At 45.2% G+C, this 24468-nt stretch overlaps 1 protein-coding gene across 4 annotated transcripts in view; it reads right to left on the reverse strand.

Annotated features, from left to right (window-relative positions):
• The window catches only part of FLRT2 (fibronectin leucine rich transmembrane protein 2), a 94172-nt gene extending 70414 nt beyond the window's left edge, over positions 1–23758 (reverse strand). For 2 of the 4 annotated variants that reach the window (XM_035107735.2, XM_035107727.2), the window contains exon 1: positions 23089–23758. The gene's annotated coding sequence lies outside the window, so the exon portion shown is untranslated. Of the gene's footprint in view, positions 1–18664 lie in introns of all 4 variants that reach the window. The other 2 variants (XM_035107745.2, XM_035107710.2) reach the window with 1 other exon arrangement.
• Between the last annotated feature and the right edge of the window lie 710 nt (positions 23759–24468).

Below are 24468 nucleotides of genomic sequence, written 5' to 3' on the forward strand. Positions count from 1 at the left end.
GTCGTCATGCGGCTCCAGCAAAGCAGATGCTCTCAGCTAAGCCTTTCAGTAGCAAAGTGTACCCATGCAAGCGAGTCTTGTTGGAACATGGGCCTCTGGCTGCCGAGAATTCCCTTCTCAACTTGTGAGATTTGACAAGAGACTCCTTTGCTGGATCTTTGATGAGAACAAGCAACACCCCTTTCTTTTTCTTTTTCTTCTTCTGTTTTGCACACCACAAGCACCCTTTAAACAAAAAATGAATAAAGAAATCCTGTCCTTCCACAAGGAAAGCAGGTATGTTCCCCTAATGCTCACAACAAGGCCTCAAGCCCACCCATGGATGAGCAACGATTTAAGCCCTGGCCTCCCCAGTAGAAGGCCATACTGTCTCCTGAGGGAACAGCCAGCAACTGCAAGTGCCCAGAAAAAGAAAAAGAAAACCCTTTTTAGTGCATCGAATATGGTATGTGGATTACGAATCATCTCTGCCTTCTCCTTATCACCTACTTCAGAAGCTGACATGGCTCTCTACATGGGGAACGTGTCAATCCTTACCTGGAAACTGAGCCAAATCATATGCAAAATAAGCAACTCCATATATGGAATTTGGAGAGCTACTCCAGAAACCTGTTCTGTGCTTTGTTTCATTTCTTCAGGATTTCCTTCACATTTGTGAGCAGAAGCGGATTTAGGGTAGCGTGACCTGTTTGGCCGCACTGGGCGCCACACTGCAGTGAGTGGGGGAGCACAATAATGCTATAGAATGCAGAGCCAGAGGAAAGGGGTGCTTAAATTCAGCATAAGGGCTCCACTGAAATTTGAGAATTTGAAAGTCCGCCATTGTTGTGATGCCTGCTTTTTATCTCTAAAATGGAAAAGGTTGCCCGAAATGGCTGGGTCAGCTTTTGTGCTTCTCCTGGCCATCCTTTCCCCAGATGAAGGAAAGATGGCACCTTGATTTATGTACAATTATTTCACCAAGAAGCACTCTAAAAAATCTCTCTCTTTCTGCTAGAGTGGCATTAGCTCCTAAAGGTGAAGAAAGAAGATTAAAAACAAATACAAAAGAAGTTGTTGCATGACAGAGCATTGCCAAGCAACAGAGGTGACCTTGAGCATTTTCGTCCCTCTCCTTTTTGTGTTGCGTGTGGAAATAAATGGATAAAGATATCCATATCTGCATGCACTGATTTTTTTAAAAAATAAAATAAAATCCAAATATGTTCGGAGTGTTGAGGTTGGGGAAAATGCATTACTCATCATGGCACAACCACAGACATAAACAAGTTCTAGTCTTACAATTCTTTTGTCTGAGACGGGACTTCCTAGTTCCTTTTGACATCATGTTGCATTCCAATCAGAGAAGTGAAAGTGGCAGCTGCTCGTAAGAGGCGGTGGTGAAAGGCAAGACAGGAGCATAGCTGTGCTTCTGGAGCAGGGTGTCACCGTGCCACTTCCCCACCTCCCTGCCACCAAGGGGGAAGAAGTAGAGGCAAAAACAGGAGTTGGCACAAGTTCAAACACAGGTCTGACTGTGTTTGGGGATGGCAGGTGATGAGAGCAGTTCCTATTTTTGTGTGTGGAGGAAAAAGCTCTTTATATGACAATATCAAATATGTATATTGTCCCCATGTTGCAGGAAGGAGAGCTACATCTGTGAGTGGCTTAAGAATGCAATTTTAAGTTTCCCCATGTTGCAGGTTAAGAGGGGCAAAAGGCAGTTACAACTAGTCTGCAAAACATTCTTATAAGCCAGGGGAGAAGTAGGGATGCGCAAATCCATCAATTTCTATGGGCAAATCTGTCAATTTTGGTTTCTCCCACTTTCTCGTTTTTTAACCCAATCTTGAATTCTGCTCTCTACGTTCCCTCACCACTTTGTGATTTTTTATTTTTCAAAAAGTCCTCATGAAGATTCACCAGCAATTTAGTGCAAATGTCTTCTAAAGCACTTTTGTAGGCAATTTTTGCAAAGCATGTTTTCCCTAATATTCGTATGTTCCTAATGCAATCCTTTAGATGAATTATTTTTACTAGTATATGCATTTTGTAATGCACACTCCACCTTGGCACAGTATACGGCCTCAGTGGACAAATTCGTGGAAGAATAAGTTAGATGTATACCTGAAGGAGCGTCTCCACCCCCATCGTTTAGCCCGGACACTGAGATCCAGCGCCGAGGGCCTTCTGGCAGTTCCCTCACTGCGAGAAGCAAAGCTACAGGGAACCAGGCAGAGGGCCTTATCGGTAGTGGCGCCCACCCTGTGGAACGCCCTCCCATCAGAGGTCAAGGAGATAAACAACTACCTGACATTTAGAAAACACCTAAAGGCAGCCCTGTTTGGGGAAGTTTTTAATCTGTGATATTTTAATGTATTTTGCTATTTGTTGGAAGCCGCCCAGAGTGGTGGGGGAAACCCAGCCAGATGGGCGGGGTATAAATAATAAATAATAATAATATACACATTTTATATGTGTCACTTGATTGGAGAAATGCACTGCAAAATTCAGAGACGTGTAAATTTCTAAGAGTGGGTGTGATTCAGTTTGCACAGTGTTTCAGAAAGTGCAAATTATTTAGATTTGCCTTGAATTTGAACTGAATCTAATTGCTCCCCTGTCCTTAAGAAGGAATCCAAAGCCTACCGGTATATAATGGTCTCCACATATCAGACTGAAAACTGAGACTGAGGTAGTAACTTACAGCAACTTTCAAGTAAAGGCTTTTTTGAGAATTGTCACTTTCTCTCCCTTTCACATTGAATTATAGCATCGCAGATACAGCTGTTCCATGTGAAACCGCACAACACACCCCTGTTTCCAAGATGGAGACAGACTGTATATCAATTCCATAATGGGATATGCAAATGTTTCAAATGAATTCGTTTCTCTCACTGTGAGTTTCAATCACCGAAAAATGTTTGTACAATCATGTAGAACACAAGCAGTACAGCAAAATAATGCTTCTCCTCCCACTGTCACAAAAATAGTATAGTGTTGTTTAACGCTTAGCATGTTGGACTATGACTGGATAAGCACCGGTTCAAATCACTCGGCAACAAAGCTTTCTGGATGGCTTTTGACCATTGCTGTCTAACTCAACCTTGGGTTCCTAGATGTTGTTAGACTACAACTCCCATCATTCCTGGCCAGCGGCCAGGGATGATGGGAGTTGGGTCCCCAGGTGTTCTTGAACTACAAGGTTGAGAAAGCCTAGTCTAACCTATACAATTCTTGTAAGGATCAATGGAATGAGGGGAGAACCACAACGTCGCCTTGAGTGATTCACAGCAATTGCAGAAGAACATTTTCAAAAAAAGTTGTGCAATGCCATGGATAAATTTGATGGTTGCAGACAATCCCTGTCAACCTCAAGACCATCATTTTCCTGCATGCCATGTAAGAATACAATACACTGAATATCCCCCCACACCAAGGAAAGTCTGAAGACATCCAAGTGGATCATACAGAGTGAGAATGCCATAAGACCAGCCAAAGGGTTAGATCTACCATGACAGCACATATATGCTCATGAATACTAGAGAATTCTAGAGAAGTGTTTAACAGCACCATCACCAGGATTATTAACTTCCTTTAAAAAATCACTTAAAAAAAGAAAGCAATCATTACAGATTACAAAGTCATTTCCATTATGAGTCCCCCTTGCAAAATATCTTCCTGTCTTGGTGGAAATCTCCATTATGTCACATAAAAGACACAACGCTATGAAGGGCTGCAGACAGCCATCCTGGATACTCAGAAACTTGTACAAAACGTATTCTTAGAGCAAAAACACCCAGACCAAGTGATAGCCCTTCCCACATGTTGCTGGACTACAAGCCCCATTCATCCCTGGCCATTGACTGCTGGCTTGGAGAGATTGGAGTTGGAGTCCAACAACATAGTTGCTGGTTCCTATATTGTAGCTCTGTGGGTTAAACCACAGAGTCTAGGGCTTGCTGATCAGAAGGTCGGCGGTTCGAATCCCTGCAACGGGGTGAGCTCCCGTTGCTCAGTCCCAGCTCCTGCCCACCTAGCAGTTCGAAAGCACATCAAAGTGCAAGTAGATAAATAGGGACCGCTCCGGCGGGAAGGTAAACGGTGTTTCCGCGCGCTGCTCTGGTTCACCAGAAGCAGCTTTGTCATGCTGGCCACATGACCCGGAAGCTGTCTGGTGACAAACGCTGGCTCCCTCGGCCTATAGAGCGAGATGAGCGCCGCAACCCCAGAGTCGGACACGACTGGACCTGATGGTCAGGGGCCCCTTTACCTTTACCTTTATATTGTAGCAGACATCCTCTGGCCCTCCAGATGTTTTGGACTACAATTCCCATCATCCCTGACCACTGGTCCTGTTAGCTAGGGATCATGGGAGTTGTAGGCTAAAACATCTGGAGGGCCGCAGTTTGGGGGTGCCTGTTGTAGAGGGTTGGAGCAGATGACCCACAGGGTCCCTTCCAACCCTACAATTCCACGATTCTATGAACATCTGGAGGGTACCAGATTGGCTACTTCTACTCGGTAATGGTCTGAGTGAAGATGTGGGAACTGCATCTCTTTAATACAGCATATATTTTCGCACTGTATGTACCTGTGGTTAATAGGTACAGAACGTGCACTCCATATTTAGGCTGGCTTGCTTAATTGGTATCAGTTTTGATATCAAAGTAGCCTGCCATACTCTGATTGACTTCAGATCTTAACATTTCTGTTGTTTGTATTAAATATCAGGACCTTGAATATTTTGGGTTGCCAGAGTAAGATGTTGTGGGACAACAAAAATGTGTAAATTTATGACATCTAAACATGAACATAATTCTTTTTATGGGCTGTCAGGAAAAATGCTTTAGAAGTGAATGTTTCAAAAATTCTTTGGCAGCAGATTCCAGTGGCCCACACAAAGTATCTGGCTCATTTATCTTAAATCATTGCCATGAACCCTTGGTGCACTTGTTTACAAGTGAAACTTGTAAATCCAATATTGGTGTGGGATTATTACTTCTTAAATCTTTTTAAAAAGAAAATAAAAGAAAAAATATCTCTGCATATTTATTTTCAGTTTAGATTTAGACTAAAAGGTCTCACACTTTTCACCTCCTTTAAAAGAGTAGTGGACAATTTCGTGGAAGAATAAGTTAGATGTATACCTGAAGGAGCATCTCCACCCCCAGCATTTAGCCCAGACACTGAGGTCCAGCTCCGAGGGCCTTCTGGTGGATCCCTCACTGCGAGAAGTCAAGCTACAGGGAACCAGGTGGAGGGCCTTCTTTGTAGTGGCACCTACCCTGTGGAACACCCTCCCATTGGATATCAGGGAAATAAACAACTATCTGACTTTTAGAAGACATCTGAAAGCAACCCTGAAGGCAACCCAGCCAGAGTGGCTGGGGAAACTCAGCCAGATTTGGGGGGGGGGAGGTTAATAAATATGTTGTTGTTGTTGTTGTTGTTGTTGTTGTTGTTGTTGTTGTTGTTGTTATATATTCTTGGCCAGAGCCTCATTAACTCATTCCCTCTCTGGATGGACCAGCGGTGACTACCAGGAGTTGAGTCTTTCTACCTTCACCTCTCAGGATGCTCTATATTTATTTGGCCCTTGGCCACAGATATACCTCTGTGGTAGAGCAGATAGATGCTTTGCATGCAAAGTTCCAAGTTCAATCATTGGTATCTCCAGGTAGGGCAAGGAAGTTCCAAAACCCTAGAGAGCCAGTTCTAGTCAGTGTAGACCAGGGGTGGCCAACTCCCAAGAGACTGCAATCTACTTACAGAATTAAAAACTGGCACTGATCTACCCCTGTTTTTTTTGGGGGGGGGGTTTCAGGTCAAAGTTGTTGACCCTTTTTTAGGGAGGAGGACAGCCCAGATTTTTTTTCTTGTAACTTTGAAACCATTGCTTCGAATCCTAGAGCAGGAGAAAACAAGCTTGTTCCATCTTCCATGTGACAGTTCAAGTCCTACCCTCCATAACAGGAAAAAAAAAACATGTTTCATGCTTCTTTAATCTAGATAATAAAGTTTTCTTTGCTTGGTCAATCTACCTGTACTGGAAAGGTGAATTCTCCTACAGCTACACATTGGTAGTTTCCTGAATGGTAGTTGGTAGCAAGGTGCTTAGAGAAGAACTATAAATTAGGATCTGCTATCTTCCATCCTGAACAAAGACTAGATTCAGCAATAACCCTTGACCACTGGCTGGGCTTGATGGGAGTTTTAGTCCAACAACATATGGAAGGCCACAGGTTAGCCATCTCTGACAATATGCATATACCCTATGAAATGGCAAAGTACATCACATGTTATCTTTTTTTTAAAAAAAATTGCCGTATATTGAATGATGATATCAATGTTCAAGTAACTTTGTGACAATTCAGCAGTGTTTCCAAAGGGCTGCTTATTTTCTTTCCATCTCCCCCTCCCTGTTAAGGAGGACGATGACACTACCATTTTCAATTCCTTCTGATTTCACTTCAATCACTGAAAGTGAGGAATATGATCCCTCTGCTGTGATTTGGTTAAGGCCTTGTCCTAGTCAGCACACATCTGCCTAAACTATCTTCCCGAAGCTTGTAAAATATGATTGTTTACGAGATATTGATGGCTGGAGGGGAACACTAAAGAGTAGAGAGTCATAATTAGAATTCCAATGCATTTGATCCAATAAAGATTCCATCAATGTCACAGAGAGATGAGTGGCTGTGAATCTTGGAGTCATCATGGCCCATACAAACTGATTTATACACTTACAACGCTGGACAAATGAAGGGCAAAGAATCCATGCCAAACAATTCCAGCAAGACAACTCCTTACTTATCCTTCGGCTGCCTGCCGAAAATGCACAGACGCTCTGCACTCAGCTGTTTCACATCGTAACACTCGGCCAAATAACTGGTCCAATCCATCTACATTTAGTCAAACTATTCCCTTATCGGTAGATCCACAATTGCATCATGTAGGATGCGTGTGCATCTGCTGATAAGAAATTTCTGCAAGAAAAACAGAATCTGGGCAGATCAACAGACTTTTCTCTCTCTCTTTTTCCCCCTCTTCCCATCCCCCTTGCCAGAGCTGCTGGCAGCAATTCTAAACACCTCATTTATTCCGGATTTATAAAGGTCCTCTGTGCAGAGTGTAGAGCTTAGCTTTTGACATTTATATATTCCTTCTCTGGAGATGCTATTGTATACACAGAATTATTTTGGTTAGAGGGTTGCAGGGATGTGGCAATTAAAATCAACAGTGTTGTCTGCGGCTTCACTGCAAATGCTAACTGAGAAAAGTATCTGCAAATGGTGTGGGGGATCTATTCTAGCAAGCCTGCTCCAAGGCATTTAGGGTGTTATTTTTAAGAAGAGAGATGTCCTCTGTGTCCTTTTATTGCTTAGCTATTTTCCAAGCAGTAATAGTAGACACTTTTCACCCTGAGCAAAGACTGTTATTGTGTTTTACGCGACTTCTTCAAGACGAAGTTACTGAAATTAATTTCATCAAATGGCGAAAGTAATTTCTCAAATAAAAACAGACTATTACGAGCAAAGAGATGTCTTAACAGTTTACTGGGGACCTGCAGACCAACCTTAAGAAACTGAAAGGAGTGAATTGAAAAGAAGAGGGCAGACTTGCACTGAGCACTCTGGCAACAGATACTGCAAGAAGTATCAGTGGGCACAGGCTGATCTGATGCAAACAATTTAGCAATTCACTGTGCATATCTATCCTGTTATCTGCCACTAGAAAACAATCTGTTTCAAGATACCCTTTGCAGCTTTCATTGGGAGGCAATGGCAAAATGTCACAGTTCAAAACAAGCACACTGTTGTATTGCACAAAAAGGAAATTGCTGGACACAAGAGAAATCCCTCTCCAAAAGTCTCACACAAAATCAGGATTCTAAGCCTGGAAATCCTCCAAACAGCTAATGCTGCAATCCGAATCCCATTTACCTGGCAGTAAGTCCCACTGAATTCAATAGGACGGACTTCAGAGTAAGCATGGTAAGGATTGTCCTTCAAAATATCTCTGTACGGTATGTTGGGGGGATATACCCCCATGACCCTAAAGAGGAGGGCATGGACTGCATTGCCTGGGAGGTCCCTTCCATCTCTGCATACTCTGACTCAATAAATAATACAGTGGAAGTGCACTACTAAATTGGAGCATTAATATATTTGCTTGGCTCCTTGCAAGTGTGTGATCAAGAAAAATCATTTCAGATGGCCAAACAGTAATGCTTTATACGCTTTCTTTCATTCATCATCACCCTAATCATTTAATAGAAATCAGACATTAACTCCAACATGGATTACACCCCAGGAAAGGCTTTCAGGTTGATAAGAGCTTATAAACTGGGAGGCGTAAAAGACCAAGATAAGGGGATATGTCCAATGTTTACCATAGGGCGGATACTGATCATCAGGCAATACTTTTCAACAGAGTGAAACAAAAGTGCTACAAAGGCCAGTTCCATGTAGTCAATTTGTCAAGGATCCATGCATTCCTCACACCCTTATTGCAAACAGTGGAGTCTTGTGATTTGATAGCTTTCTTGTGATGTTAACATCTCTGCCTTTGCGCAGGGACACACAATTTTCAATTCAGTGGGGTGTGTGTGTGTGTGTGTGTGAGAGAGAGAGAGAGAGAGAGAGAGAGAGAGAGAGACAGATTGTCATGCCTCTAACAGAGTGGAAACATGTTCTGGAAAGCAGAGCTGTTCCAGGAACCCCCTCACAGTTCCACTATCACCCTCAGGCCAAAGTCAATGTCCATCTTTGCATTATATCCCTAAAAGAGGGTAGCTAAGTTTATGTGTTGCAAAGAAACTCGCAAAGAGAATGTGGAAGTGACTCGCATTTCTTGCCTGTGCATCTATAGTAGCTCAGTGCATTTCACTGCCCAAAACGACCAATCACCATCACAGATATTTACACCAGAAGTGTGAAAGTAGGGTGCACAGCTCTCTCTCTCTCTCTCGCTCTCTCTCTCTCTCTCGCTCGCTCGCTCTTGCTGTGTTCTTACTCTTTCCTTATAATGCCCAGAAATGCTCAGATTTCAGCTGCTCAGGCTAAGACTACAAAAAAAACAAAAAACCACACCTTGCACTTCCAGTTCTGGAGGTTGCCGCTTCACTTCCCAAGAGCCTGCCAAACAGAGAGATGTTATTACAGAAAATTGGAAGCGTTTTTGTTGTTGTTGCCTTTTGTTTTTACATGACTGTATTCCTTTTGTTTTAGGCAGGAAAGGCCACTTCACAGGCCTCTAATTATTCTGGAAAATATATGGGAAGTAGTGAAAAAACAATTGAAATAGCTTTTCAAAAAGAAGAGCCCCCAACTTTCTCTGCTTCTAACTTTTAAAGGAAATGAGACACCAAAGTGCTGTATGTCATCCCTTTCCATATAATTTTTTAAACATTATTGTTTGATAAAATTGTGGACCGTCAGCCACATCTCCCAGTTGTTAAATGTTCTCAGTTTCCTCCTCATTCTCAGGAGCATCAAGGGATTGGACTCAGATCATCATGGGTTTTCTTCACATGCATCATATACGCCAAGTCAAAATAGGTTGCATTTCAGCTAACTTGGGACTTGGGGAAAAGGAGTTACCTTCACTGAAGCACATGGACTGACTTGATTCCTTCAGTCTTTTGGATATATTTACTCTCCAAATATCTCGTATCTGTTTGTGTTAACTCTCATCTGAATTTCAAAGACAGATCCCTGAAAGCCTGGTAAGAAAAAGGCCCTGCCATTGGAAAAGAAGAATCCAACCTTGGTGAGTACCGGTATCATTCCATTATTAAACTGCATTCCAATTAAATATATTTTAATGTCTTGGCTAGAAGAAAAGAGCCAGCAGCCTACACTTCCCAGATGCCATTATGCAAAACAGAATGAGCTCTAGGTTGCCAGCCTCTGGGGTTTTTTTTTAATTCAATGTCTTGAAATAGATTCACATCGCATGCTCTACAATTACCCATAATTGTATATACTGAGTTGTATCCAAACTTAAGAGTAGACTTATAGAAACTAATGGATATGACTAACTTAGGCCCGTTAATTTCAATGGGTCTGCTTCTATTTGAGTAGGACTTAGTTGGCGAAAATGCACTGAGTGTCAATGCACATACCCAGTGATCAGGAATCCTGTAGGTACCATGACACAACAGACACACATGCCCTCCCCTGTGCGTGCTTCTTGCACTTTGTGGTGCGGGTACGACACCCAATTCACAGAAACTTTCCCCCTATAGTGTGTGTACCAGAGGAGCAGCACAAATGAATGTGCCCCATTACACAGAGGATTCCTCATCAACGTATCCTCCAACATTTCTCCAATGAAAATAGTGATGTCATATTGTTGTTTTATTCTTGTTGTTATTATTATTTACCTCGCCCATCTGACTGGGTTGCCCCAGTCACTCTGGGTGGCTTCCAACATATACAAAAACCTAGTAAAACATTAAACATTTTTTAAAAATCCCTATGCAGAGGTGCCTGCAGATGTCTTCTAAAGGTTTTATAGTTGCTTAACTCCTTGGCTGGGGGGGGGGTGTCACATAACTCCATACCCTCCAGCATTTCTCTGATGAAAATAGGGACATCCTGAGGAAAAGCAGGACATTCCAGGATCAAATCAGAAATTGGGATGACTTCTATAAATCCAGGACTGTCCCTGGAAAATAGGACACTTAGAGGGTCTGCATTAATGTTTATATGTGGGTGAACCAGGCCGTTGCGCTGGGTTACTTTCTAATGCGAAACAAAAGCGCAAACACTTTAACTTTTAATTAAAGAACGGTAACTGTAGCACACTGTAAACGCCTACAATTAAGAAAATGGAAGCAAGAGTTCCGCAGCATCTGTGCTATACTGAGAGACATATCGTCAACATGTGTATTATTGGTCACTGTCCTGTTAATGGAAATGCTTTCCCATCCCATGTAAGTCAAAAATACACAGTGCGTACAAACCCTTTCAATGCTACAGTTAAGGAATGGAACATTTCCTTCCCTGCAAGCTACCATTGCCCATTTGTTTCTGCTTCTGAGAATGACATGCACCACCAGCTGCTGTTGGGAGTGTAACTCCTGGCAGCATTAACCTATTTCTCTCCCAATAAGGTCCTGGATTTAGTTTCCATTCTGGGCTCTGACCTTTTTCATCAGTGTATCATGTAATAGCCAGTGGACAGTTTGCAGCTACTTTCAGAGGCATGCCTAGGATCCCACTATACAGAAATATTCGAAGGGCTAAAATCTCCAGGGACACAGGCATGATATGTCTATTAGCAGCCACTCCTGGTGCTACTCCTAAGCTTCCCTGTCAAGAAGAAAGAACATCGTTTGTGGACCTCATCTCTTCCAGCCACATTCCTTCTACAAGAGGCTGTGACGACCACCATACTGGATGGCTTTAAAAAGGCGATTAGACAAATTTGTAGCTGTGAATGGCTACTAACCATTAACAGTTACTTTGAGCCTTCTTTTTGTAAAATAAAGGTGACTAAATTGTAAAAACAAAAAACAAACAAACACAACAAAAACCCTCCTTCTGGCTATGCTCTACCTCCACTGTTGGAGACAGTTTGCTGGGAATATGTTGCTGGATAGCACAAGAGAGGACAGAACAGTTGTACTCGGGTCCTGCTGGTGGGCTTTATTTTATCTATCTACTGTATCTATCTATCTATCAGGGACCCAGGTGGCGCTGTCATAGCTGCCAAGTTTTCCCTTTTCTCGCGAGGAAGCCTATTCAGCATAAGGGAAAATCCCTTAAAAAAAGGGATAACTTGGCAGCTATGGGCGCTGTGGTTAAACCACTGAGCCTAGGGCTTGCTGATCAGAAGGTAGGCGGTTCGAATCCCTGTGACGGGGTGAGCTCCCGTTGCTCGGTCCCAGCTCCTGCCAACCTAGCAGTTCGAAAGCACATCAAAGTGCAAGTAGATAAATAGGGACCGCTCCGGCGGGAAGGTAAACACCATTTCCATGTTCTGCTCTGGTTTGCCAGAAGCGGCTTTGTCATGCTGGCCACATGACCTGGAAGCTAAACGCCGGCTCCCTCGGCCAATAATGCGAGATGAGCACGCAACCCCAGAGTCGGTCACGACTGGACCTAAGAGTCAGGGGTCCCCTTTACCTACCTACCTACCTACCTACCTATCTATCTATCTATCTATCTATCTATCTATTAAATTTGTATACCGCCCTATACCACAGGTCTCAGGGCAGTTACAACATAAAATCACAATACAAAAACAACCCAATAGCCCCCCTCCTCCCCAACATATTTTAAAAGGACATTGAATGCCACTTGGCCAAAGGACTGGTTAAAGAGGAACATTTTTGCCTTGCGCTTAAAGGTGTATAACAAACTTCTCTGGAAAGAACATTCCACAAAGAGGGAGCCACTGCAGAAAAGGCCCGTTCTTGTTTTGCCACCCTCTGGACCTCTCATGAAGGAGGCACACGAAGAAGGGTCTCAGAATATGATCTCAGGGTCCAGGTAGGTTCATATGGAAAGTGGCAGTCTTATGGAGGTATTGCGGTCCTGAGCCATTTAAGCAGGGCTGGCTCTAAAGGCAAGGCTGGGGGGCGCAAGGCGCCAGGGGGGCGCCGCGCTGCATGCAGCGCCCGCCAGACAGCCACGCTGGGAAACGGAGCGGGGGGACGCCGGAGGGATCTTCACACCACGGCACCACGGTGCCAGATATGCTTAAGACTGTCCTGCGTTTAAGCCTCAATGGAGGCAAATGGCCAGGGAGTTTAGGACGAAGAGTCAAGGGGCTCTTGCTATTTGGTCCACAACCATGGGCTTTTTGACATGGTTGCCTTACTTTAACTAATGACAGGGCTGGCTCTGACCATGGGGACAGAGGGCAACAGAAATTGAGGGGTATGAAATAAGTCTTTCAGGCAAGCACAAAAGGATTTAAAGAGGCCTTTGATGCAATTCCTGCAAGGCTAGAATTCTCAGCCTTCGGAAGTCAGGAGGAGTATATGGCCCAATGCAACAGGAAATTCTTTTTCTGTGCCCCAATGAAAAATGTGCTTTCATGGTTCAGCAAGACTCACACACTAGCTTCCAAATAACCTGGGTCTTTTGTCATTAAATTTAAAGGATTGTTTCAGCTTTCAGATTCAGGAAAGAATGATAAACAAATACAAAAAATAAGCATTAAATTTCACTCCTTCCAAACTGATAAAATATAAGAGGGGAAATCAGATACAGCCTATTTAAATTTTCATGGGCAGAACTTTGAAGGGATCAAAAATGAAACACCCCAACACTTAAAACCTTTTTTCACCGACTCTGGTTCCACCTGAGTGAGAGCTTACTGGGATCTGACATGTTGATTATTATCATGACTATTTAAAGGTTATCACCCCCAATAAGTTTGCAAATCATTTTCCTTTATGTTAATTTCTATGACTGTGGTCCTTTGCCCATAAACTGTCACAGTGAATTACTCTGTTAATTTATCAGTTGACTAGCTGCCCAGTGATTAATAATTATGAAGGACTCAAAAAGCCATGTCGGAATTTTTGTTGTGACCTTTGGGAGGGGTTGATCTAAGGGGAGAACTGATCCTGTGAGGTGCCGAGTATCTCCCACCCCTTTCAAAGCATGATCAAAGTGTGCTGATAGGTACTCAGGAATTATGGAAGTACAGGCCTTGGCCAATGACATTATTCTGGCAACTTGCAAGACTGAGATCCTTAGGATCATCCCCATCATGAAACCCCATTGTATTTGATAGGAAAGGAGATGGGTCCTTCAGCCCCTGAAGACATGAGCACAGAAAAAGTTTTCAAAATTCTGTAGTTCAAATGCTGCAGTCCACACATTGTTGGAATAATCTCATTAAGGCTACCTATGAGTTAACAATTTGGGAGCTGACACCTAAATCTCAGTGGCTGGTTTACCTAAGTGTATGATGCATTTTTCTATAACTCTACCTTCACCCATTTATATACAGAAGAAGAAGAAATATTCCCATTAAACCGGATCAGAAGGAGCCATTTTTTAAAAATAAACAAGCCACATGTATCAGGGCTGTTAGCAAAGTAGACAAGGGACCTTTAAGAAGCAGATCAGAAAGCACAGAATGTTTTTTTAAAAAAGATTAAAGATGTTTTACAGATTTCTTTATGGATCATTAAGTTTTCTGGAATCCTGAATGTAACATGACAGATTTGTTTTAAGACCTCGCTAGCACTGAGTTCCTATTCAATTCAAAGGGCCATGTCAGGAGAAGGAATCAAAGAGAAATAAAGGCTGCTAGTTGAGTAAATCACCAGTAAAACACCAAAGAACAGGAAGATCGCAACAGTCTGGGCCACTGGCTGAATATAACTAAGTTCATTGTACTAGCTAAGCATTTTCATAGAGGACTAAACTGGAAGAGATTCAGAAAAGACTGGACTCTGGCTCCCACAAAAGTATTTGCCTTTGGTAAGCCATCAGTTTTTTAATGGGTTTCTTTTTAACTGCTGCTTCTTTAAAAAAAAAAAACCTCCAAAGATGTAATAATTATTTGGGTCACGTATTTCTTTATTTGTTCTTTAAAAGCAAGCTGACAGATGTATCTATAGGTCATACACTGCTTTAGGGAATTCAGCTTGATGCCATCAGCATGAAGCTGACAGTTCCTTCACATAATGTGTGTTGGTGGCTTTTTTGGAATCGTTAAATTGGCTCTTGCTTTTATGTTAATATCTGGATTTTGTAATTGGGTTCAATTTGTGGGTTTTGGTGGTTAGCCATCTTGATTTCCTTGGAACAATTGGGCAGGTTGTATGTTTTTAAAATAAAATAAGAACAGTCACTTTGTGAGGTTTCCTTCTTCTTTTTTTCTTGAAAGAGCACAATTTGCTTCCAAAAGAAAAAAAGAAAAAAAAGTTTGGATTATGTCACTGAACAACAGCAACAACATCTCCAAACAATTACTTCTGGGCAAAGACTTGCCAAAAGGAAATAAGGAATCATTAAGCATCTAATGCCACCATGTTACCCCAGCACTAAATGCATCAAATATCATCTGGAAAATGTCAAACCAAACTATTCCCCCTCATCAAAGCAATGCTGTTGTTGGAGTCCTCGATTCACAATTCACAATAATTAACTAAAACATGAAATATGGATCTGGATACAAGCAAGAGACAAATTGATATTTGAAAGCTGGGTTTAATAATCCCCAAAAAGGGACCATCTGTTAATAACAATCTTTTCCCTTGATCTCATGATGGGTATTCAAAATACAGACACAGATGGAATTTTATTTCCTTTTTTTATTACAAAGATAATCTTGCTACTATATTTAAATGCTGGTCACAGTACATCTTTGCTAAGTATGCATTTATTTATTTTTTACTTTCAACTATGGCGTGATAAAAGACCCAATCAACAGAACTTCTGGAGCAAACATGAACTATTGGACATACCAAATTGCATTTTGTCTCTTGATTTTGTTAAGTCGGCTGACTTATGATCGCCAGCAAAATAAGAGAACCCTGTCCAAATGCCTGGTGTTCTTCACATTAGTGGCAAATGGGTCTGAGTTACCTTATATTCATTTGAATATTGTTCTGCTATAGAACAACAGACATGAGAAGCGCTAGGAGTGAACACCGTCTTTTAATCCAGTGAGCAAATTGAGTAATTTAAGATATCCAAAACCCAAGCAAGTCAGATGTTGCATTCCCCCCCTTCCCTGCTGCCACAATATACTTTGCAGAAGAAAAGGAGCAAGATAGAGAGTGAGAGTGGAGAGAGACCATGCATGCATTGATTGCATACTTCTCACAGATAGAGGTCACTAATGGACTGAATTTGAATCACTGTGGCAGAAACCACAAAGTTATATGAAAGTAATCTAGTGAAAAATGAACTCATAGAGGGTGCAGGGGTGACTAAGAAGCTGTCCTTCTTGGAAACAAACAGTTTTCTCTTAAGTGGGGCTATTCCCTCACCTATAAAGCACAGCAGAATAAAAGCCACAGCCCTTAATGTGCTTGATCTCCTACTTGTTTTCAAACAAGGAAGCCTACATTTTCTTATGCCAGGGAATGGAGAGGAAAATCAAATCATCAGGGCTCTACATACTTGAGAGTTGCCTTTCTAACCACTTACAGACATGTTTGCATTGCTGATTCTCGCCTGAAACCACAGCCCATGTAAGGCATTTTTTGAAATGGGTGGAGGTGGGTTGTTTTCGGCAGATAAGCCTAACTCTGTATCAGGCTCTCCAGCAGACCAGGATATAATCATGACTTATAGCAATGGCTCAAATTAAATCCAGAGACCGAAAATCATATGCAGATAAAAATCACATATACATATGAACAAGTCAATCCTTAGCTTAGCTTGTTTGCATTCCATCAATTTATCTTTTGTCCAAGTCCTAGACTTCTGCAAACCGTGTCCAACATTCTGATCAGAGGCCAGTTTGCAAACAGAACATTATCACCATGCCAAGGAGGTCCAATTTTCAGTGGTGCTTGGCTGGCATCTCATAGAATAATAGAATTGGAAAGCTGGAAGAACCAACACCCCCATCATTTAGTCCAACCATCCTCTTTTGTTTTCTTTTTAACCATTGCAATGCCACCTGCAACTAACCGAGCCTGTTTTAAATCCAAGGTGAAATCCCAGTTGTATAGGACCAGAACATCCTCTCAAAAAGTACCACTTATTGGGACTCCTGGGAAGTTTTGGGTAAGGAGTTTGTGAGCTCAGAGCAGTGTAAAAAGTATTGAGGCTGCCTAATGTTCCAAGTGCAATATGTTGATGGGTCAACTTAATGCAGGGGAAACTGACACGAGTAGAAGGGAATGGAGAAAATTATTTTTGAAAGGTATGGAGTAGGAGCGGGTGGTGGTGGTTTTTGTTTGCTGAAATATAAGCATAGTGGGGTGTGGGGATTACGACGATCTTAAAGTAATTTAGGCAAAAAGAATTAGAAGAAACAGCCCCATCATTTCTAAAAAGAAAGGGGTAGTTCCACAACAGTTGCAAAACATTTTCCTGCCTTTATTCTGTGTTCTTTTCAATAGATCAGATAGGTTACTGCAATTTTGAAGGAAAATGAATCAACGTTATCTCAGAAGGCCTACTGCCCAGCTTTGTCCCTCCTGCGCTTGCAGGAGTCACTGACTCCTAGGATAGCAAAACATAGAAACAAAATAAGCATGCCAGCATAGTATCCTTTCTGTTAATATCAGGATGCTGCAGTCTTTGGTCAAAAAATGCCACTTTCAGTGCATTTCTGTGACACAGACCGTGATGGGTTGGCCTGACTGTCCTTTTGTCCCTCTTGAATCCAGGATATATTTGCCAGTCCTACTGGAGCAGGAATTCCCTAGTACATGCTAAGTAAATGAATCCATGAATGAACTCCACGGGAGTTTTGACTCAGTGAGGACTGCAGGATTCAGCTGCCTGGAGAAGATTACATTCCAGATCCCAATTGGCATGATTGGTTTGTAAGCACTAAGAGACGGTAAATAAGCTTGGGTGTAAAAGGATAGGCTTTGCCTACACTAAGCAAATGCTCTCTCTTTCTATCTCTCTTTCTCTCCTAAACCAAAGATAAAAAATAAAAAAATCCCGCAAAGGCAAAAATCTAATCAGCACTTTCTATACACAAGTCCAGGCTTCTGCATGGAATTCTGCCTTGGACTTTATTAGCTTCTTGTAAGCCTTAAAACAGATTTCCTCCATTAAAATTAATTAAAAGCTCCTGTTGACTGATTCTCCATTCCAGAGAGGAAGGTTGATTGCTTCTCCCTCAGTTTTCAGGCTGCTTCCCCCCCCCCCCCCAACCCACTCCTTTCTTTTCTCTCTGGCTTGCCAGTAACCCTCAGACCAGCTACATGAAATAAGGCTGCTGTCCACTTGATGGACTTGAAATGCCATTTCTGCCTCCTCCTACCTCCCCCAAGCCATCAGATCCGCCTTTATGTAGCTATTGATGGGAATCTGATGAATACTGATGCAATTTACCGCTGCCTCCCCGCACCCCTCCATTTGAATTTCATAATGCTTGTCAGCACTGACTTAACCTGATCTTTGCCAGCTTGGCTTTCATCTGCTCAACTTCTCCATTCCATAACACACACCAAAATGGAAATCTCTTCCCTTCTTTCTTCCAAAATATAAACCTCACTTGCTTCCAGAATGTCAAGTAGTAGCTCTTTGCTGGATGGTGTGAGAATACTGATGGGAGGAGGGGACAGAGGTGGGTCTTCCCTTTCAAGGCTAGGAAATGGCCATTTGGAACAGTCAAGAGTCAGGTGGGGGATGAAGGAGAGAAAGGAAAAAGCTGCCCTCTACGTTCATCTGGATTCTCACCCTCTCTCACACACACACAGGCTGAAATACAAAAGCTGCCGCACGGCGATCGCATCTTTCCCTTTCCACTTGTCACATACAGCCATTGATAAATTTCCCTGTGGGGATGCCTGCGCGTGTGTGTCCCTGTCAGTCGCGCACCACCCCTCTAGTCTAAGCAGACGGCTGGCCATTTGCCCTTCATCCCTTCCACACCTGGATCCCAGGCCACGAACTTTTTGCATTTGGCACTATGGTGGCGATGGTTGTTATGGCAAGGTGGCTTGCCTCCTTCGGGGGGGGGGGTATTAGAGGGAGGAATCCTGAAAGACAGAGGGACGCAAGCCCGACTGTACCTGCAGGCTCCGATCCTGAAGCGTCGTCCTCGGGTGCGCATAATCCCCGGGGAGCCTCTGCTCTCCCCCTCCAGCGAAGACCACCCAAACTTTGGCGGCCGCCGCCACAGCAGCAGCAGCAGTAACGTTGCTCTCCGAGGCGCTGGGAGAGCAGCAAAGGTGGGATCGCCCCCTCGCCGCGGTGGGGTCGTCGTCGTCCTCCGCCTCCTGCTGCTGCCCTCTCCCGCAGGTTGCGGGCGGCGCTTGCCTCCGGGGCCGCCGCCTGCTGCTGCTTTTGCTCTGCGGAGCGAGCGCGGCACTTTCTTCCGTCTTCCCCGCTTACGAGGCAGCGGCAACATCCTCCTCCTTTCGCCTCCAACGCGCAGCCCGGGGCTTCAGCATCCCCGAGAAGGCAAGCGCAAAGGCGCACACCTCTTCCCCTCTCTCTCCTCGGTCCCCACCTCTCAATGAGAAAGAGAGAGAGGACACACCAGGCAGAGAGGGACGCCAACAACTCGAAATCAACAGAGACGTCCGGAAGAGAGAAGCGAGCTCTAATCCGCCTGCAGAGAACAGTTTGGTGTGGTTGTTTTCCCCTGGCCTTTCTCCCCTCGGTCCTCAGAGCTCAGGAGAGAGGGGATCCCACGAGGAGGAAGCGCAGGCGAGCAGCACCCCAGAAACCTCCTGGGGCGCCGGGCGCATGCAGACGTGAGCGCTTGCGCGCTCGAGCGCCTTTTTCGCCTCTGGGCTCGGAAAGTCCAGCCGCGCTGGCAGGTTGATCCTGGGCGTCAGGAGATCTCCGATCGGACTCTAATGGCAGCCGAGCCCTTCTCTCTCTTCCCCCACCTTCCCTCTCCTCCCTCTCCCTTTTGCTCGCCTGACACCCCAGGGAGATGTTTACAGTAATGAATTCGGTTTGATAGCCATCTCTCTCTCTCTCTCCCGGAGTTCCTCCCACATGGCGAGTTTAAAGAATGCTTGGAAGGCAGGGCTGCAACCTGAAAGCTTTCCAAGAGGCAAACTCGGGCTCGGGTTCCCCCCCCCCCCGCCTCCTTAATTATTTAACCCACCCTTCACCGTCAAGTTCTTTAGCCAAAGAGGCGCTTCTGCCTCGATTCTTATTAGGAGTCTCTCCCCCTCCTCCCCTTTCTGCGCGCAGCTATCAGATAGAATACGGGAAACAGCACCAAGCGGCGTATTAGGCGCTCAGCCTGATCTACTTCTCGGCTCGGCTCTGGACTTGCGGGCGCGCGCGCCTGTCATTAGCTGCTTTAATTGCCCCAATAGAGGCTCCCCGACAAAAACATCAGCAGGGCTTCCATGGCAGGCAGGATAAGATTTGAGTTTTTTCTGGCTCTCTCTCTTTTTTTTCCCTGAGGATCCCGACTATTAAGGAAAAAAAGCCACTTGGTTTATCCTGCTCTGAGCTTTCAGGGAAAGGAAGGAACTCCCTTTGCTGGGATAAAATGAATTAATTGTAGTCATTAGGAAAGGGGAAGGGAGGAAAGAGGCAGAATGTTCACCATAGCGGTGCTGTTTCACATGCCTGCAGCCTACGGTGGGATCCCCACCACCACCTCCTTTTAACTTTTACCTGTCAAAATAAAATCAATAAATACATCAGCCGATCCCCGGAGAAGGAAGAGATCTGTTTTGTGTTATCTTGACTTTTCTAAAGGACTGAAGAAAATCTAGGCGTCTCTGCCTCATAACTGGAAAAATAACCTCCAACCCCAAATGCTACATTTGCGAGGGAGGCAGCCAGTAAACCCCTTTTATTTAAATTTTCGGCTACTGCACGGAGGGCGCATTTTCACCAGACTAAAATGGAGCTGAGGGAGAGAAAAAAGGCGACTGTACCTGCAAGATTTTGCTGGTAATAATGAATATATAGTATCGGGTTGCATGTCTGACATTAATTTTGAGCACCAGGGAGGGAGGAAACTCGGTGAAGTTTGTCAATTTCAGGGATCCTACAGATTCTTCTTTTGGAAGAGGGGGTAGTTTTTTTTTTATTAAAAAAGCGTTTGAAACCACTCCTGATTTTGTTTTGTTTTTCCATGCTAACTTGTTTTTCCCTCCTCCGAGCATCTGGACTCGAGGTTCTAGAGCTAAAGAGCCGAGTGGATTGACACTAGTGTCGCGAACTCGTTCCTGGTTCATTTGCAGGGACAGGGAGGGTTTCATACCTGCCTTCTCATGACTGCCACGCAAAAGGGTGCCTTGAACGTGTGAGTGGAGTGGGCCACCACAGACCCAACGCCACGAAGAGAAAGCCCACATGGCCTCAAGCGCGAGGCTTTTCCACGGAGCTAGTTCACACCCTCCGCAGACAGCCATCAAGTGTAAGCTAAATAAACCCAAGTGCAGACGCTGGAGTGAAGCAGGCCTCGACTCTAACTACTGAGAATTCCCTTGAGCGAAACGTCCTATTGACTCCAAGAGCCGGTTAGAGGTATTTCCGTTTCCCCCGTACAAGCCACACGCTCGCTGTCCTTGCCTCAGCCACCCATTCCCAGCAATGTGTTGGCGGGGCATACAGACGCGTTGGGCGTTTTGGACACGGCCTAAACTACCTCCGAAGGCACATCCCCAAACGGAGGAAAATGGCAAGGGACGGTAGCACGCATGACTGTTCCAAAGCAGAGGGCTATGATATTGCCCAGTTTACACGGAGAAATGGAATCAGCTCAAGGAGGGAAGGGCTGTGGCTCAGTAGCAGAGCGCCCGCTTTGCGCGCAGATCTCAAGTTCAATCCCCGGCATCTCAAGGCAGGGCTGGAGGAGACTGAAACCCTAATACCCTGGAGATTTGGTGCCAGTCATTGTAGACGCTACTGAACTAAGGCAACTTCCTGTGTTCCTGATGAGACACAGTGTTATCAACGCCTGGGCACAGACCAAAAAGTATGTCCCCCTCTCTCTCTCTCTGTCTCTCTCTCTCTCACAGCCCATCTGTGAGCTTGGGGATCATGGCACGTTCATTCCTGGCATGGCTTTCGCGGGGTTCACAGCCTGCAATCTATGTACTTTTCCAAGACGGAGGAACTGCTAAACCCGCTGAAGGGGTCCAGCCCCGCCCCCTTCGAAAAATGAAAATGCTGGTGCGCAGACCCCGGAGAAGAAAGTCAGAGGGATCATCTAGCCAGGCTCTGAAACGGAACGGCTGACGAGAGCAGGTCACACTGTTATCACAAAAGCAGGATCGCCGCTGGAGAGGAAAGCGGGAGGGGGGGGGGAGAGTCTCGGCGAAATCAAGACGGTGCGGGAGAGTATCACGGTAACTCGGAATGAATGAGGGTCCGGACCATAGCTGCCAAGTTATCCCTTTTTTAAAGGGATTTTCCCTTATGCTGAATAGGCTTCCTCGCGAGAAAAGGGAAAACTTGGCAGCTATGGTCCGGACTCGAAGGAGTTAACTCAGCCCTAACGCTCCCGCACCCCTCTTCTGCGGAGGCGAAAAGGGGGTGGTGGAGGAAAGACATTTGCCAGACAGTGATTGACTGATGGGGGAAGAAAGGAGGTTTGTTTCCGTCAGCAGTAGATTTGGATTAAAATGGGGAGGGGAGCTAAAAGGAAGGAGTGCAGGCAGCACGGGGTGGGGGTGGGGTGGGGATAAGCCACTCAGAGCTCTCCAATCGATTGATTCTGGATCCTTATTTTTGCACGGGCAGGGGGAGAGAGAAGGGAGGACGCTGCTTTTCTCAAAGCCTTGCCCATCACTCTTGCAGCCCGATCTGGTGCAGATTTGTCAGGGACGTAAAGTCCCGTTGAACTCGCCTGTGCTTCCTTGCGCGTAAAGGCGCACAGGTTCCGGACGCAAAAGACGAACCGGCGGAGCAGAGGCACCGTTTTGAAACGTTACACACACACACACACACACACACACACACACACACACAGATTGTCACTACCTCAAGGCTTGAGAACTTGAACTTGAAGGCACGGAACGGCCTGATTTACAGAAGCTATCAGAATCCACCCACGTGGACCTTTTTGCGCGAGAGTCGGGGGCACTGGAAAGGAGACCCCGTCATTAATTCACCCAGAAAATGTGTTTGTGTGTGTACTTGAACTGGCACCACCAAACTTAATCTGCCATGCAGAAACCGAACTGTCATTGGTTTGTTTGAAGGGGACTACTCTGGAGTAGGTACTTTCAGGATCGCAGATATATTATCATTATCATTATTATGCCCCCCCCATGCATACACAACTCCTCCTGCCTATGGAGAGAGAATCCACATCCTCCACCTCTCTCTATCTCGCGCTCTCCGGAGTCACAACGAATCTAACCTTGCACACCTCTCTGGTTCCCCCCGAATGAAACTTGGAACCCTGGGCGAATGAAATGGCCCGAGTTCTTTCTCCCCATCCATCCATCCAGCCATCTCAGATGGTGGCGCCTGCAGCACGAAGGCAGCGAGGAAAAAGAATTCGCTTTACCTGACGAGAGTGCGCCGCGTTTCTCCTCTCGCTGGAGCTCACCCAAACCCCACTGGGTCAGGAAGGTGGCGAGGGCAGCCGCTCGATTCCTGCATTGTACTGATTTAAGGATCACCGCCAAGGTCTGGCTTTGTTCCATAGCTGGCAAGAGCCACGCTCGCCGTCCTCATAATCTCCGGCTTCCACCGCGGCCGCCGAAGAGAGGTTTCTCTCGCCGAAGAGCACCCAGCGGAGGGATCTTCTGGAGCCGCTGTCCAGCCGGTCATTCAACCCAGAGCGCCAAGATGCAAAAGACAGCCGAGCATGACCAAATGCCTCGTTCTTCTCCGCCTCCGGCCAGCAAATCTCTCTCCCTCTTTCTTTTCCCCCTCTTTCCCCAAAGCAGATCCTCGATGCAGCAGATGGGTGCCCCCCGTCTTCCCAAAGCGAGCCTGCCTGGCGGGTTTCACAAGCGGGTGGCTGCAAGAGCAGCGGCAACAGCAGCGCGCAGCGACGCCTGCCTCAAACAGCTCCTTCCTCGAAACTCAGCCGTCTAGCAAAGAGCGGCAGGCAGCGGCCGCTTAACCCTTTGAGGGCGGGACGCTGAAAGAAGAGCCGAGCCTGAGAGAGCGAAAGGGAGAGAGAGAGAGAGGTCGCTCTGTTGTGGCTGGCCCAGCACAGAGTGTCTGGAGAGAGAAAGTGAGAGGCTTGCATGCCTGTGGAAACTCACTCACACACACACACACACACACACACACGAGAGAGAGAGAGAGAGAGAGAGAGAGAGAGAGAGAGAGAGAGAGAGAGAGAGAGAGAGAGAGAGAGAGAGAGAGAGAGAGAGAGAGAGAGAGATCCTTCGGGAGATCAGCTGCGTGCCTCTTTTGCAAACGTGCCGCCTCGTCTCGTCTCAGGGAGTGGGTTTGGAAAAGAAAGAAAAAGCATAAGCCGCCACTGGACTCGAGAGGAAAGGGTGGGGTGTGTTTCTACCGTACTTTGGATCTTTATTTTCTGCACTTACAGATCTTTAAAAAAAATATTTCCCGCGAACAATATGTGGATTTAGGAGCCACTTCGGAGGGATTTCGCCTCTGATCCTTGGATTTCGTGCGTGTTGTATGACTTTAACCTGTAGTTATTTAGTTCTTCCCTAACCCCCGGTACACCTCAACCTCCTCGCCTTCGGGGCTCCGCAAGCAGAAACAGAATGTGCGTTAACAGCGTGCACGTGTGTACGCTTCTACATGTGGAAAGGTATTCTATTGAGGCACGGGGGTGGGGAAGGCATATAAAGATAACCTCCTCCCTCCCTACAAGCCTCCTTCATCTTTCATCTGGCGTTGGGACTTTAGTGAAGAGGTGGAAGAGAGAACCAGTTCTGCTCCAGATGTACTCCGAATGCGG

Source organism: Zootoca vivipara, chromosome 1 (genome assembly GCF_963506605.1).
Source record: "Zootoca vivipara chromosome 1, rZooViv1.1, whole genome shotgun sequence".
NCBI classification, from domain to species: domain Eukaryota; kingdom Metazoa; phylum Chordata; class Lepidosauria; order Squamata; family Lacertidae; genus Zootoca; species Zootoca vivipara.